This window comes from Psammomys obesus, unplaced genomic scaffold (genome assembly GCF_907164565.1).
Source record: "Psammomys obesus unplaced genomic scaffold, mPsaObe1.curated_primary_1811, whole genome shotgun sequence".
Classification (NCBI taxonomy): Eukaryota; Metazoa; Chordata; class Mammalia; order Rodentia; family Muridae; genus Psammomys; species Psammomys obesus.
The window spans coordinates 8,052,662-8,069,934 of record NW_026596120.1 but is presented as its reverse complement, the minus strand read 5'-3'; positions in this window follow the sequence as shown (position 1 = coordinate 8,069,934).

Below are 17,273 nucleotides of genomic sequence, written 5' to 3'. Positions count from 1 at the left end.
TGCACTGAAAAACACTATAAAACTTGAAGGTCGAATGGGGAAGCTATGTTTTGTCCCTTAAAACCAAAAACAGAGTGAGTCTGAAACAGTGTAAAAGGAGAAGGTTTGGGGCTGGGGAGAGAGCTCAGTCAGTAGACTGTTGCAGAAATAGAAGGGTGTGAGTTCAAGGTCCGGAACCCATATATAAAAGGCCAAGTGTGTTGATGTGCATTTGTAGTATGAGAACTTGGATGTGGACACAGGCATGTTACTGGAGGTGGATGGCTAGCCAGCTTAGACTATTGGATGAGTGCCAAGACGATGACAGACATTCATGGACATGCATGTCCATCTACATGCATGTAATCTGCCCACATATATGTACCTGCACTACAGACATGTGCACATGCACAGATAAGAGAGAGAGAGAGAGAGACCTGGAAGCAGAAAGGATACTTGCAGGAGTGATAGAAGGGGTTTCTTCTTGGGGAGCCTTTCTCTAATTCTGCTCTTGGTGAGAGTCTCCATAATGCTTCCAATTTTACTTAAGCTCATTTGATGTGCTTCTTGACATCCAAGCCTGGGTTAAGCCAGAGCACCCCTCTATACTCCAGTTTTGTGCAAACATAACTAAACTTAGGAAGTTCAAAGACACCACAAATTACAAAATTAACCTTAAACTTTTAAGTGTTGTTTCCAGAGCACTCTTCATTCATATCTTACATTCTGTCTTAGTTGCTATTTATTTATTTATTTATTTATTTATTTATTTATTTATTTACTTACTTACTTACTTTTTGAGACAGGCTTTTGCTGTCTTGGACTCCAAGTTGGCCTCAAACTCATACAGATTCACCTGCCTCTGCCTCTGCAGCTGCCTCCTGAGTGCTGGGATTAAGTATATGAGTCACCATGCCTGGCTTAGTTACTTTTCTATTCTGGTGATAAGACACCATGACCAAGGCAACATATAAAAGAAAAGATTTAATTGCAAACTTACAGTTTCAGAGGGTAAGTCCATGACCATTATGGTGAGGAGCATGGCATCAGGTAAACAGGCATGGTGCTGAAGCAGTAGCTGAGAGCTTACATCTCATTCACAAGCATGAGACAGACAAACTAACAGTGGGTGATGTGGGCTTTGGAAATCTCAAAACTCACTGCCAACAATTCACCTCCTCCGACAAAGCCATACCTCCTAATCCTTCCCAAACAGTTCCACCAACTAGGAATCAAGTATTCAAATATATGAGCCCCTGAGGGGCATTATTATTTAACAACCATACATCCCATGCATTGTAAGGGCCACTTTGCATCCTCCCTTCTTCTATAGCTCATCACTTCATCTGGTTAGCCATACCTCACCACATCATTTCATCTTCTTCATTTCCACCTTGCTGTTCTGGTCCCGTCATCATTGTCTCTCAGTCGGTTCATTGCTACAGCCTCACATTGTTCTTCCTATTGTTGATCCCTCCTATACCTCTTCCTACAGTTATCCTCTTAAAAGGATTCTTAAAAAAAAAAAAAGAGGATCCTCTTTAAAAGTCATTTAGGACAAAATCCAGAGCCTAACTTCAGTGTAACAGGCTAGCATGACTTATGCATTCTCTTGGTCATGAAACGTTGCCTCAGCACAGTCAAATCGTATTGCCCTCATGACCTTTATACTCAGTAGGCTCTGTGTCTTTATACTTTCTCTCCACATGTCCTTCTTAGGCAGTCCTCACTTAATGGACTCTGCCTCAAGCAGATTGAAGGGACAACTTACTAATACAAGATTACCTAATAAAATTGGCTTTTGTTTGATAGTTTACACTGTGACAATTGTCTTCATAGATTGTGTCTGTCTTAAACTTTAACAGTTGATTAGGTGTGTTCTTTTCTGTTTTCACTGCCCAAGTCCTACAAGAAGAGGGTAGCCATCGTTGGGACTAGATGATCCTCAGAATTGTCTGACACAGAGTAGTATAATGAATACTTGATTGAAGGAAGGGAGAAAGGAGGAAAGGAATAGGTTAGAAAGTAGGGATGGGGCTGAGAATTGAATCCAGTGGTCAAATAAAGCATCATATCAAACAGGCCTTGGTCCCGTTGAAACCAAGCACCTATAACTGCAGTTAGCCAGTCAGGGTCAGAGGGGCAGCAGGCATCCTGAAGGAGTAGTCAACAGAGGAAGTCTGGAAGGCCTGCCTCCAAGGCAGCTATGGGAGTAAGCTCCAGGGTCTCTTCATTGGCCTGAAGGGCAGCTGCAATCTCCTGCAGGTTCCTGTACCCAACACCCTCCAAGGTGTCTTCATGTCTGTGAATGAATGACCCTTCTGGAGTATAAAAGCTGTTGATGCTGCAGATAATGTCACAGCTTCCTGTCTGCAGTTGGGGGTGGGGAGCGTGTTGGCTTAGATCCTACTCCCAGGGAGAGCAGGGTTGGAGTTCTCACTCTCTGGGACTGTCTTTGCCCTTGAAGCCATCCTCTCAACCAGTTAGGCCAGACATAGCCATCTCTGAAAAATCTACTCTGGCCTCAGGGTTTTCTCTTTTTGACTCCTTCGTATGGTTCACAGCATGCCCCCACGTCCTTAGAAATGGATTCAGAGTCTGTTTTCCAAGCTGATACTCAATGAGGTCATTTTCTTGTTTTAGTTTTTTTTAAATATTTTTTTAATCTCATTTTAAAAACGACCAGCCCATGTGTGAACTGTAAATCCTTCATGAAGAGTTAAATGCAGTGTTTGAGTCCTCTCTCCTCTGACTTTTTGCCATTAAAAACTTTTTAAAAGAGACACACCCATGTGTCTCGGATTCTTACCCTGGATGGCACCTCTTAAATCCTGTTTCCTCGGGAAGACTTTCAAGAATTCATCAACTTTGAATGGCTTTTGATCTCTAGACTATAGGGTCCTTAAAGTTTCTGAGACCATGTTGGCAAAGATGGTAAATTAGTTGGGTGTGTTCACATGTGCTCCTTGACTGGGTAAAAATAGGTAGCTGTCTAGTTTCTGTCTTGGGAACTCTGCTTTGGGATGGGAAACATTGATTTCAAGGGGCCTTTGGAGGTGTGGCCAGACCCAAAGCATTGAGTAGCCGTGTGATGCATGCAGTAGAGAGCATTGGCCAACAGAGGCAAGCGGGCTACAGCATTGCCAATTCTAGCCCCTGGAGAGATCAGCTGCTCCATGTCATTTCGGGGTCTCCTTTAGTCAAGACCATAATTTTTTAGCGAATGCTTCTGTGGCTTACATTCATAGCTACTCTTAGGGAACTTGAATTGGTTTCTGCTACTTAAGACTAGAAGAGTCTTGACTAAATTGGATGTCTGTTGCAGTGAATTATACTTACCTCATCTTTCTGTATCCAAAAGTTTTCAGCTGGAGGCCGAAATCTGATTTTGTATATTGCAGCCCCACAGTGCCTAGAGCACTGGGATAGATTCAGCAGGGATGCAATTATGAATTTCTCGGCTAAATGAGCTATTTGCAATGGAAGGTGTACACAGACGACCTTGTTTATATTATCTATGAAACAGATGCACGCATATTAATAGCATTCTCTAAGAAACAATGATTAGCCCCAACAATGCTCACTATTCAAACAATAGGCATTAAAGAACATTATCATTTTTTACCACAAACTGATGCAGCCATGTCTTGTACCAGCGTTTTGTCTGTTCCCTTTTGCTCTAGAGCTATCATGGGTTCCCATTGCGTGCTATATAATGTACACAAAGTGCTGGGTCTGGCACGTAGACCTCTCCATAACATGGCCCTGGGCTTCTCCCATTCTATGAGTGACCTTCTACTTCAGTCCACATTAGATCACCCCCCACCCCATAGCTCAAAGTCCACTTCTTGATCAGATTTCTGCTAATGCCCCCTTTACTCTCAACATCTCACTTCTTGTTGGAGACTAATTTAGAACCTCGTATCTCTTTATGCCAATTCAATTTTGTTGTTCCCAGGACTTCTTGGAGAAGTAGGCAAAGTATTCAAGCTAGGATGTGGAGCACAGCAAGCTATGGAGAATGAGTTGAATCCTATCTCTAAACCATCTCATCACTAGGCTCTTCCACAGTGCCTTTCTAGGTTCTTATTACTGGCAGGCATACACCAGTGACTAAGCCTTCCCTTATTTTTCTGATTTCTCCCCCAATTGACAGAAAAATATGGCTTTTCCTGAAGTCTTTGGAAATAGATGAGAAACCATAGTGCCACACTGAAGCCATCATCCCCTTCCTGTGGAAAGGTTCTAGAGCAGCGGTTCTCAACCTGTGGGTTGCATCCTTTTTGGGGTTGCATATCGGATATCCTGGATAGCATATATTAGTATTACAACTCATAGGAGCAGAAAAGTCAGAGCTATGAAGTAACAACAGAATAATTTTATGGATGGGGGTCACCACACCAAGAAGAACAGTATTAAAAGGGTCACAAGCATTACGAGGATTGAAAATGACTGCTCTAGAGCCATTGGTAAAAGCAGCTCCAGTTGTTAAGTACCAGGGAGAGACTAAGCCCAGCTGGTGTCCAGGGGCAGGTTCAAGAGAACAGAGAGCACCTCCTCCTTACTCCTTTTGTTCCATTCCTCTTGTCCACTGAGCTCAGAAAAAGCAGCAAGAAATTCCAGTAGGTGGTAAACTGAGTTATGGCTGAAGGATATATAGGAGTGTGTTTCCTGCTCACTCTTCTGCAGCTGCCCTTGTATTCTCCTTACCGGCTCCTTCTTCTCCTCCCAGGCTAGGCAGACTGAACATATGCATGGCACTGCCATTCACAGCTCACCTTTCTGTACTTTATCTTTGAGGAATAGCTGCTAATTCTGACTGTTGTGCTTCGAGTTTACTGAAGCTCAGAAGCCACGGGGCACAGGTGATGGTCAGTCAGGATGCACATTTGCTATTTCCTAGTTATAGCATCTGAATGCAGCTGGCAAAAATCCACAGTGCGCAGCCCGCGCCTGCTGCGCCAGTCTCTTTGGGTCATAGAAAACTCTATAATATTCATTTTTCAGAAATCGAAGCTTTCCCTTCAGGTAACACATCAAGATTTACTGTACCTGGGACAGAATTAGGCACTGGATTAGGAATTCAATGCATGACAATCTATCTTCCTTCCAGCAAGATATTGTTGCACAAATCAGAAAATCATTGCCTGGCTGTATAATCAACAGCATTTCATTCCAGAGAGCATATTACGGCTGGAGCGATAAGGCCTATTGAAGCCGTGGATGGCAATGCTTGAGGTTTCTGAACAGCCACACTGTCTGGGAACCCTGTGACTTTTTCCAAATGCACTTGAGGATTTTCAAGTCAGCTCTGTTCCTTATAATATGAGTGGATAAATTCAGGGTCACCGGTTCATTTCAACAAGGGATAGGAGTCTTCACTTCTTATAACTGTATTTTCAATCTCTAAGGCTGCAGCTGCTCTCACGAACCTATTCTATGTGAAACACACACATACACACTCCCCAATAAATCTACCAACTCTACAGCCTGTTCCTACCTCAATCATATTTTTTCAGGTTTTTTGTAGGCAAGCAAGAGCAGTCACCTACGCCATGTTTAACTTGATTATTTATGGCATACCTTTTATTCGCAAGATGCCATGTTTTGCCTAATGTCACTTAAATACGACAATCCAATGAACAAGTATTAATAGTTCTATTTCTGAGCTGGAGTGATCTTGCAGAATTCTCTAGCTAGGAAGATGGGATGACGTTGCCTTCCTCCCCACTTCTCACTCCGTCTTTAGCCCATCAGAGCCTGGCCTCCTGTGTGGATCTGCAGTATCAGGAGCACCAGTGGCTCACTATGCTAAATACAATGGAAAGTTTTCAGTGCTTACCTTAAGCGACCTCTCTGCAGCTTTGCCAGGGACCTTGTGCTCAGCACAGTCCTGTGCTTTTTGACTTTCATCTCCTCTGGATACTCCCCCTGTCTCTTGCTTAGCTCTCCTCATATTTCTCACTTCCTGGTGTTGATGTAACTGGGCGGGGCTTCTGCATGACATACTTTTCTCCTCTCCCATGGTGCCTATCATTGGGTGGTCTCATAGACCCCAACAGCTGTAATAGCCAGGGGTAGGGTGCCTGGCTTCAGCTCTTCCTCTCTAGCTTGACCCTGCCATCTGTCTTAGAGGGGTAGCGCCTTCCTTGCTCTAGAGATCAATGTCCTGGATGTCCTTTTGGAATACAAACTCAAGACAGCCCCAAGGATATCTGAGGACACCATGGTTCTAACAGACAACAATGGTTGGCCTCACCAGGCCTTACGTCACTGGGAGCCCTGTCAAAAGGTTTATCCACGTAGCTCAGTACAGCTGCACACTGGCAAAGCCCCTGCCCAGCTATCCTGGGCCTCTGGAACACAGCTGAATTACTCCTCTAACCTCTTGTTTTTGAGGATGCCTGATTTCTGCTCAAAGATGTGATGCCCCAGCAGCCCTATCACGTGAATGCTGCCTCCCCTTCACCTCCAAGAGTCTACACTTGAAGTAGGTGCTCTCCTGACTCCATGCTGCTGTTCCCTGCTGATCCTTTTTTCTTCCTAGGTATTCTCTATCCACTTTGTCAATTTGCAAGTTGTTGGATAAGACACTCTTGACTCTGTCTGTTGAGACTGTTTGCTGACCTATACTCACTCCCTCTCAGCTATTAGTCATCAAATATTTGAGTTCCTGGATCACTGCATTTCCCAGCCTTTTTTTTTTTTTTCTAACATCAGCATTGTGGAGATGACTCATCCCTCTTCATGACTGACCTCTCCTTCATAATGGCACCTTCCCCCACTCCACCTTAGTCATCCTCACCTACAGGATCACCTAGAACCTTGCCATCAGTCAACTCCTGAAACCCAGAGTCTTAGTTTTAAGGGCAACAAACTCTAGACAATTCTATCTCTCCAAATTGCTTCTTTTTCTACCTTTAGTACAGCTCTTCCATAGTAAGCTTTCTAGTTTCTATCCATCACTGTGTTTGTCTCTTGTATATACCCTTGCTTCCCTTTCCTTTCATAGTACTTTCCTAGATAAACATTGATATTTCCTATTGGCTAAAGCTACCTGCCCACCCTTTGTATTCCTCTATCTAATGGGCTTAACATGGTTGGAGAAGAACACTAGTTCTTATATTAAGTTTATTACCACAGATCTCAAGTGGATTTCAGACCCAGAAAACTCTTTCAGTTTTCAGATTTCTTAAGCATCTTAGTATCACTTTGCTCAAAATCTGTAATTTAGCTGCTTTCGTTGAAAACTTAGAATAAAAAGAAACTTGCCTCTGTTTCCCTCCAGTACCTCTATCAGCTTATCTGCATTTAGACCCAAATGTTCTGCCTGTAACAACTTGTACATTTACTCTTGTGTCTCTCAGGGTTCCAACCACTCTACCTAAGAATCATCAGTCTCTCTTTCTTATAACATCAACATTCTCTTTCAGGTGAGTCTAGTCTTCTATCCTTAAAAAATGGGTCCTGTCCTTGACCCAATGTTTATCTCCATAGCCCTGTTTCTTTGCTTCTCTTCAGAGCAAAGAATCTCAAGAAAAGCTTATATTCACTGTCTTCACCTCCTATTTTTGGAGCTCACCCCAAATAGTCTCTGTGTTCACTACTGTACCGAGTCTCTCTGGTTGAGATTAACAACATTCCTGATGACAAATTCTATAGCCAATCTCAGTGCTTGCCGTAATCCCTTACTTGAATTTGTGTTGCCAATCATTTACTCCCATTTCCTGAAACCTTTTCTTTCCTTTACCTCTGAGACAGCAGGGGGAATTTCTCTCCTGAAATCTAGATTTTTGGCTACTATCCAATTTGTATATCTGATTAGCATTTCAAACTCAATGTATTTGTTGATTTCTATCCAGTCCCATGTCTGAGTTGGGCTCAGACTCTTAAGCACACACACATCTATACAATATCTGATTTTCAGATTAAGTATGGTTTAACTCATCGCATCACTATTACTAGTGATGGTTGAAAGAGGCAGTAACAAATGAAGTGTTGCTGTTAATGCCTGGAGCACAGTAACTGCTCACTAAATGACAATTCTCCCCCTGTTCCTGTCTCACATATGACTTGGGTGTTCCCCCACCTAGTGAGTGGCATCACTCACTCACTTAGTCCCCAAACCAGAGCCCCTACATCATCCCATGACTCCTCTATGTTCCTAACCACCCAGACCAATCCATACCTAAGGGTTTCCAGGTAATAAGTCTTTCTGTGTTATCTGGTTTTCTATCTCTTTGTTCCTCTGCAGTTCACTGCTTGTCTGGCTGTAGTTTCCTACTGGCTTGTAAGTTCTGTCTTCCATGCTGCAGCTGGTGATGGATGCATTTTCTGACCGTATTGCTTCTCTTCAATATCTCCCCGTGGACTGCAGGAAATGATCCAAACTCCTCAGCATCTCTGCTACTCAACACATTTGGCCTCTGCTCCCTTTCCTCCTGGTGCTCTCCCTCCTCAGCTCAAATCCATCATAGAGCTTTTACGGGATCATTTGCTGTTTCTAAAAGCCATCATTTGTTCTCCCAACATGTTTTTGAGTGCAGCTCCTTTTGCCTAGGACACTGGGCTACTCACTGGGCTACTATTACCTGGGGTGGCTGTCCACACACTTCCATCTCTAAAAGGCTAAGTCTGACTCTGCCTGTTTTGGGGTGATCATCTATTTAAAAGAGCTTCCTTTTCCATAGGCTCTGAGCTTGGTGGAGGACTTCACGCTCCACATTTTGGGGGCATTATTTTCAACCCCTTGACCTTAAAATATTTTCCTACACTCCACTGAATGCAGTGCATGTACACTTATGTGTCAAAACGTTCACTCTTTGATATTTGAAACAAAACTATGTACTATATGGTCTGCAAGATCATTCTAATTCTAAAATATCAGGGTCATCTAGTTTATTGGGCTGTGTGGGGCCAGGGTATCACTTACTAGATTACAAGGGCTGATTATGCTGATAAGTTCTGAGACCATTTCACCCTGTCAAAAATAGCTGCACAACTGATTCATTCTCTCCTTCTCCATTCAGTATTTAGACACATCTCCAATGAAAGGTGCTAAGCTGTTTTCCTTTGGGGAGTGATTTAACTATCTTATATTCATTTTCCACCCCCAGCTCCTTAGAATAATGGAGACAGCAAGACACAACAATTAAATGATGTTATTCTCCAAAGTCCACTTGCTCCAGTTTATAATCCCATTCCTAACACACTATGGCAAATGTATTTCCTACTGTGACTCCACCCCCATTGTGTTAATGAGCCTTCCTGCTCATAAGATCCATGCTACTACTAAGATTGTTGACTCTTTGGAGGAGGTAAGAGTTAAGCATCTTTGTGATCAGGGAGTCAAGCTTGATCATGGGATGTCATGAACAGTAGTGAATCCACTATCTACTCCTGGATCACTCTGATATCAGCAGTGAACTAAATGTGAACTAGGAACCTTGGCCCCTAGAGGACTTGCTACTTAAAGAAGGAGAGTAAGGATGAGAGAGGGGATGACATGTGACAGAGGAAAGAAAGCCCAGGAGTGAGAGTGCAGAAGACTCCAGACATATTGCAGAAGGTTTCTGAAAAGCGGTGAAGAAAATTTTAAGATGAAGCCTAAATAGTAAGTAGTAATTACCCAAAAGTGAAAGGATGCTAGAGTAAGAGGACAGAAAGAGTGAGGGAGGAGTTTGTAAAAGGGGAAAGGATAACACCAGAGGCCTGCAGTTCCTAATTGCTTCTCTGAGGAATGGCTTCTCTGAGTTGGTATGATAATGAGAAAATTATAGAAATAAGCAGAGCCATACAATGAAGGTCTTCCCAAGACAAGGGTCATGCAGTGTCTCTGAGTTTTCCTACTCCTGGAGTCTAGGGTGCTCTGGTGCTTGGCAATGTATGGAGCTACACTGTCACGCAATAGGATGGAAGGATAGTGAGGGTGTTGAGGAATTCTGAGACCACCTCTGCCCATTTCCAAACCCCAGGTAGCTAACTTCTCTACTTCCCTTTTCTGTTCAGTTCTTTGAGAAGAAATGTAGTGACTATGTGAGTAAAAGTTATTAAACCACCACACTGAGAAGATTTACTTGGATTCTGAAGGCAATGGGGAGCTATTGAAGTTTATTAAGCATGGAAGCAACCCAGTTTATGTAGCATCTTAGAAAGGTCAATCTGCAGGAGCAATGAGGAGCAAAATGCATTTGAAAGCAGATGAAAGGTAAGAGGACCAGTGAAGATGCTGTTGTCATGGTACCAGGAACATCTGCAAGGACTGGAAAGTCAGGCAGACAGCCACATTTGGGCCCTGGGAAGGACGGTAGAGGGTGAACCAGAGAGGAGACAGACTTCAGCCCTTTGTCCTTGGGAATTGTCTGCCCAGCCTGCCTCCTCAGCCTTGTTAACAAGTTCACACCCCCCTTCATTCTCAGATCCTGTCCTTGGTTCTTTAAACCAGTCTAGCCCAGATCTAAGCATCTCTGCCCCCTTCCTCAGCCTGCTTTCTCCCTGCTTGACCTGCTTCAGAGACTAGTACAACTTTACTCAGTCTCCCAAGCCAGAGGCCTGGGTTTCTGCCTTCACTGCTGATGCACAAGTCACCTATGAGTTCGGTCAGGTTTGTTTCCTAATTACTTCTGCATTTCACAGCCCTCAGGCATGCCCTTTTACCTCTGGCATGGACTACTGCCAGAAATTCCTAGGTATTGTGCCTTTCTATGCCTTCCCAGGGTACCACAGTAACTTATCCACTCTATGCATCCAGGGATTCTTTACTTCCAGGAAGAGGCCAGGCCTTTTGCTAGTATCTGTGAAGCTCCTGGCTGTGCCCAGTTCTGTGGCTGTAGCCCTTGTCACCTGACCCATGGCAGTGTCCACAGTACTGAGCTCATCTGCCCTCCTTTCCAAAAATCCTTGCTTATTAAAATCTTTGAAGTGTTGCCCATTTGGCTCTCTTTCTGAGTTTTTCTTCTGTCTATTGCATTGGTCTTTATCCTGATTCTACCCTGTCCCTGCCTCCCCACTCATCTCTGCCTTTTAAAGGGAAATTGGGAATCAAACTCTGCCGAAGCTTTGGCTGACCAATGTAGATGATTAACATTCTCTTTGGTCTATCCAGCAGCTTCTGGCTTCCTCTCTTAGCACTTCCTTCCTGTTTTTTTCTAATTTATTTATTTCAATTTGTTCACTTTGTATCCCAGCTTTAGCCCCCTCCCTCAACCCCTCCCAATTCTGCCCTCCCTCCCTCTTCTTCTCCTTTCCCCCTCCCCTAGCCCACAAATAGGGGAAGTCCTCCTCCCCATCCATCTGACCCTAGCCTATCAGGTCTCATATATGGCTGCGTAGTCTTCCTCTGTGGCCTGGTAAGGCTGCTCCCCTCTCAGGGGTTGATGATCAAAGAGCCAGCCAGTGAATTCATGTCAGAGACAGTCCCTATTCCCCTTACTAGGGAACCCACCTGGACACTGAGCTGCCATGGCTACATCTGTGCAAGGGTTCTAGGTTATCTCCATGCATGGTCCTTGTTTGGTGTATCAGTTTCAGAAAAGACCCCTGGGCCCAGATTTTTTGGTACTGTTGTTCTCCTTGTGGAGCTCCAGCCCATTGCCTCTTGTCAGTCTCTCTTCCGTCTGAGTGTCTGCTCCTCCAGGGCCATGATTCCCTAGGGTTTATTTCTGTGCAGCACAGAACACTGGGGTTGGCTCTGACTTAATAAGCATGCAAAGTGTATTTGTTGGAGAAATGGGTGAAATGACAGCTAACATGTGCCAACATCCTCTTATAGGCCCATCTGTGCTTAAATGATCTCCTTGGATCTGTACACATTCCTGTCGGGGAAGTGTTATTACCATCATCCTTCTTTGTAGATGAAGATGCGGTGAGGCTTACCATGGATTAAGAATCAGAATTCAATCGGGAACATATCCACTCTGGTGCCTCAGTTCTAGATCACAAATGAAATTGCCCATTATGACAGCAAAGGTGGCTGCAACTTCCGGGCCTCTATCTCTGTGGAGCAATCGCCCTCTGGAAATGAATGATGATGAGTTTAAGGGTTCTAAGGCTCCCTTTGCTTGGCTGTCAACAACTCATTGCTGTTTTTAACTCCTCTTTCTTTCCAGACTACATGCCTGCTGCCCATCAAGACCATTCTGTTTCAAGACTGAAAACCTACTCTCAGTTATCCCATTTCAAATGCCTCTGGCCATTTGAATTGCCCTTCTTCACCCTCATTTCGCCATAGCTTGGTATGTCAAGTTTTACTTGGTAGAATAACAAAGGTCTATTCACCCCGTATTGGGAATCACCAACATTCTCAAGACACAGTTCCACTCAAGTCTACCTTGATGAAACAATGAGTTTAATTAGGGTAGCTAACCCGAGTGTAGGTGAAGGGTATCTATCCTACAGAAGTATTGGCAGTATTTGAGCACCGAGGAAACTGTCTCTCACCTAGAAATGGTTGAGTGCCTGTATATATCATCATCCAGGAGGGATGGGGCCTTGTGAGCTGCCCCTATGACTGGGCTGGTCCCAGATAGTCTCCAGATAATCATAGCTGTGGAGAGCTCACAAGAGTAACATCCATATCCTGCCTAGTGGCAACATCTAGAGCATGCCACCCCTGAAGGACCTATGATGTGGCCTGACTTATATTCTGCATGAATGATAGATAGTTCACAAGCTCTAAGGGTTGAAACCTCCCAAAACTCAACTCTGTGCTGAAGTTTGAGAGCTTTGCCCACAGCCAACTCTTCCTCCCCTCTTTCCAGAGCTAGCAGTTCCTGGCTGACCCAGGGTCTAGGAATTGATGGTGACTTAGCCCAGCTCAAGCATGGGACCTAGCAAGGAGCTCCAAAAGTACTTGCTGCCTGCCTGTGACTGAGAACCATCCTTCAGCCAAGGACATGATATCTGCTGCCAGCTTGATAAGAGGCATACCAGCCAATTCCGGGAGGGGGGATAGGGGGGTATAAGCCATACTCTCATCTTTGCCTCCCAGAGCCCAGCTGGATTAAGCTCTCCAACTATTAACCCCAACTATTAGCTTATAAGGGCAAATCATCCCCAAAGCATCTTTGTTTCTACTAAAACCACTTCGAATGGTCTGCTAAGAGATGGGATCAAGTCATGTTCACATTTCTTACCAGTGAACCAAATCAGTTTTTATAAATGGATGTGTATTCTGGAAAAGTGTGTGTGTGTGTGTGTGTGTGTGTGTGTGTGTGTGTGTGTGCATGTGTTATGTGTGTAGTGACTGTCTATCGTCTATGTGTCTGTGTATGTTTATCTGTGTGTGACAAGAATGCATGGTGAATATTTCAAAGCTAAAGGCATTAACTTTTCATGAAGGTCAAAATGCTTTGGGAGGCTCTGTACACATTTGCTTGTAAGACCAAATTACCAGTAGCCAACCAGTAGCCAATCGATCTCTTGCCCACTGCTTTCCATAGGAAACACTGGTAATACCTTCACCTAAAATTTGAATTTCCTTTGACAACGGGAGCTTTCCAAGATCCAAGAAGAGGAAAGATTTTCTACATATGTCATCTTAGCCTCCTCTGGAGAGACCTGCTGTCCATTCTTTGTTAGGTAGATAAAGAAGCCATCTGCCCACAGTGCTGCTCTCTGTTCTTGAATGTGTTTCCAAACTGCCAAGTGGCACAGGGATAGCCCTGAATACAAGGCCAGGCCACAGCTCCACAGTTGGGAGGGTGGTGAACAGGGAGCTTAGCAAAGTGCTTCCTGATGGACTTGGCTGGGTTGGGAAGGCATTGAGAACTCTGCCAGGCTGGGCCAAGCCAGGCCATGGGACCTGGACAAATGCCAGTGTCCATCAACTTGCAAATCACAGCATGCTAGAAGGACAGAAGCACAGAATAGATTTCAGACTTCCTGCCACCAAGTGCTACTGTGGAAATGGCCAAATAAGATACTTCCTCAAGCATGGCCAGCATCTGGCCTGTTTAATTTCGAGTTTCCTGCCCAGCCTACAGAATACAGCTTGGCCATAATTCCCATATTCTTTTTTTTTTTCCTGAGTTGTCAGTTTTTACAGGATGTAGCTCTGTGTGCTATTCCACGATAGGTATTTGGTCATGTTCCATTGGTCAAAACTACCAAATTTATTTTCTTTGCAGAAAACCATTTCCATTCCTCTCCATGGCGTTTTCATTTTATCTTTATCAGAAGTGAAAATTCTGCACTTCTCTCAAACCATTGCTCATTCCTGAGAGCACACAGTCTGCTTTAATCTTTGGGTAGATAACGGATCCGGAGTTTTCCCTCTAGCTGGGGCATCTCAATCTAGCAGAGGTAAAAAGGGATCTGAAGGGTGGGGTCTTGGTGCCAACTGAATCCAATCACTTCATCGTTGCTCTCTATGACTTTTCCGTTCACCTCATTCGCACTTCCCCAGCAGCCACGCCCATCTTGTCTGTGCAAATGCTCCACCTGGAAATAAGGCCAGAGCTTAAGCAGAATTGCAAGCTTCAAGTATAATGCTTTTAGACATTTCCAGATTTATAAGATCCTTCTCCCAAAAGGCCTGCTTTGTGTCTCATTGACAGGCACATGAGACAGTGCCGTCAGGAGCAAGTCAATGTTGGAGTCACAATGTTGGGATCTTACTGGACTCAAAGCTAGCCCAGCAGAAGATGTAAGCTGTATAGCTGAGAAGCCATACCTGACAAACATTTTGCTCTTGATGGCAGAATATGCCTGCACGTGGCTTCCCGACAGCTCTTGGAGGCATTGTAAGAGCTGCTTCTCAGGGACTCTAGTTAATCTTTATTCTACTTAATTAAAACTGTTAGTCAAAGTTGCACTCCTTTCCCATATCTTGCTTATGTGTAGCATCTGAAACTCAGGTTTCAGCCTCTCAAGTCTGGAATCATGAGTGAGAAAGTAAAACACTCCCACTCCGAGCTAGCCTGAGCTACCAAACAAGGGGTTCTGGGGTCTCTGTCTGAGTGGATGGGAACTTGCCTCTAAATTCTCATCTGGAAGCTGTATGTGCTTTGGGGAGAACTGTCTAGGTTGGAAATCTTTCAGAACCACGTGACAACAAATCACAGCTGTGGAAACAGAGGGTCAGGATCTGTTAGAGTTGGGCAAGTGACAAGCAGAAGCTAAATCAGGCACATGCCCACGCTTGCTCCCTGACCTGAGAATGACAAATTAGACCTCTGAGACATTGGGTTTTGGGCCAGTTTCACCAGTGTCTCAACATCTGCACCCAGCAGAGTCGTGCCACAGTTGTCTCAAATACCCTTCAAGATATATTTGGGAGAGAGGTTTTGATCCGCCCATCTGTCATATTTATGATCATCCACTGTGTAACTTCCTCAGCATCTCTTTCTTCTGAGTCCCAGAGAAATACAGTCTCATAGGGAGAAGCAGAGACATCCCACCTATCACTCTTTTCCAGAGAGGGATGAAGTCAGTACCCAGGAGGACCACATACCCTGACCTTTAGGGCTGGCTGTGCAAACAGGCTCTTAGGTAGGAGATAGATGGATGACCTTGGTAGCCTTTATTCTTGTCTTCTATGTTTAGTATCCTCTTGGAAATCCTTGGCAGGTCAACATGGCCAACAGCACAGTGACCTTAGGTAATGCCTTCTTGATCCTGATGGCTTAAAGCTCTTCACTGACTTCCCTGTGCACAGCAGCTGTCACCATCCAGGAATATTTAACCAAGACTCTACTTCAAACTCCAGGATAGTTCTGAAGAAATGAGCACAAAGAAATAATAGGCAGCCCTATACACTAGAGACTCCTACAAGAGCTCTGGACTGCCTTACTCCAGCTAGAGGCCCTCTCCACCTACAGCCATCACTAGGGTGCCTCCCCTCTTTAGTCTCAATCCTTCTTCCAAAATACAGTATCTTGACATGTGACCACCTGCTTCCATGGATAACAGTGTCCTTTCCTGTCTTCAGGATGCTTAGTATCCAACCCTCATTATGGAAACCCACAACAAATTTCTAAACTCTGCTATACTCAGACTAGTGGGTGGGGAGAGACTGACAATAATACCTTTTGTTCCAGAAGTAGACAAGTGTCATGTAATAGTAATGGTAATTAAAGGTGATGAGATTTTGGATCTTTGGCAGAGCTTTTCTTCCTTTCCAAATAGGCAAACCATATCACACAGTACTCCTCTATGACTGCTCAGCTAACAGACCTTGTTAACAAAGTAATGCATTTTTCATAAGCAGTGTGACATATTATAATAACAAGCCATTTTTTAATGCCTGTCTTGCCCACCCACTGTACTCTCAGCCATGATGATCTCTAAAATACCATGTGGAGACTATCTGTGCTTTGGGGAGAACTGTCTAGGTTGGGAGTCTTTTCCAGAACTGGATACCAACAGATCACAGCTATAAAAACACAGGGGCAGAATATATTGGATTTGGGAAAGTGATAAGCAGAGTGGGAACCCAGTGGGAAAGATCTTTGAATGCTGGTTTTTTTTTTAATGGTAATTAACTAAAATACATTGCCTACAAGAGTGTGGCAATCAGTTGAAAGTGTTCCCCACAGCATGAATAAGGGCATTCATACACAGGGATGTTTTATCAGTGTTCTGTAACCAGGAATGGAGGTAAGTGTGGCACTGAGAGCAGCCAATAGGCAAGCTTTCACTAACATAACAGTCAGAAAGAAGTCTTTCTCAAATGTTGTGGTGGTCTGAATGAAATGGCCCCCTTAGGCCCATAGGGAGTGGCACTACTAGGAGGCGTGGCTTTGTTAGAATAGGTGTGGTCTTATTGGAGGAAGTGTCACTGGGGGCTGGGCTGTGAGGTTTCAGAAGCTCAAGCCAGGCCCAGTGGTTCACTGTCTCTTCCTGCTGTCTGTGGATCGAAATGTAGAACTTTCAGTCCCTCTCCAGGGTCATGTCTGAACACACGCCACCATGCTTCCCCCCCATGATAATAATGGACTAAATGTCTGAAACTGTAAGCCAGCCCCAAGTAAATGTTTCCTTTATAAGAATTATCTTGGTCATGGTGTCTTTGTACAGCAATAGAAACCTTATTAGAAAAAGGCTAACCTACCTGTCTGGTTCCAGACATTGGAGATAAGGATGAAAGTATTTAGCCCTTGTCATCAGGGGCCTTAAGCTCTTCAGGTGAATTTTATCTTGACTTTTGCCATGATGATTTCTGTGGTTTGCTTTGTAGATTTCACACATATGTTTGCATTTATATTGTAACTTACTTTTACATAGATTACAATTCACATAAACAGAATGATACTGCACTGGTTGTGTTGGCCTTCTTTTGCTTAGCATTATGTGTA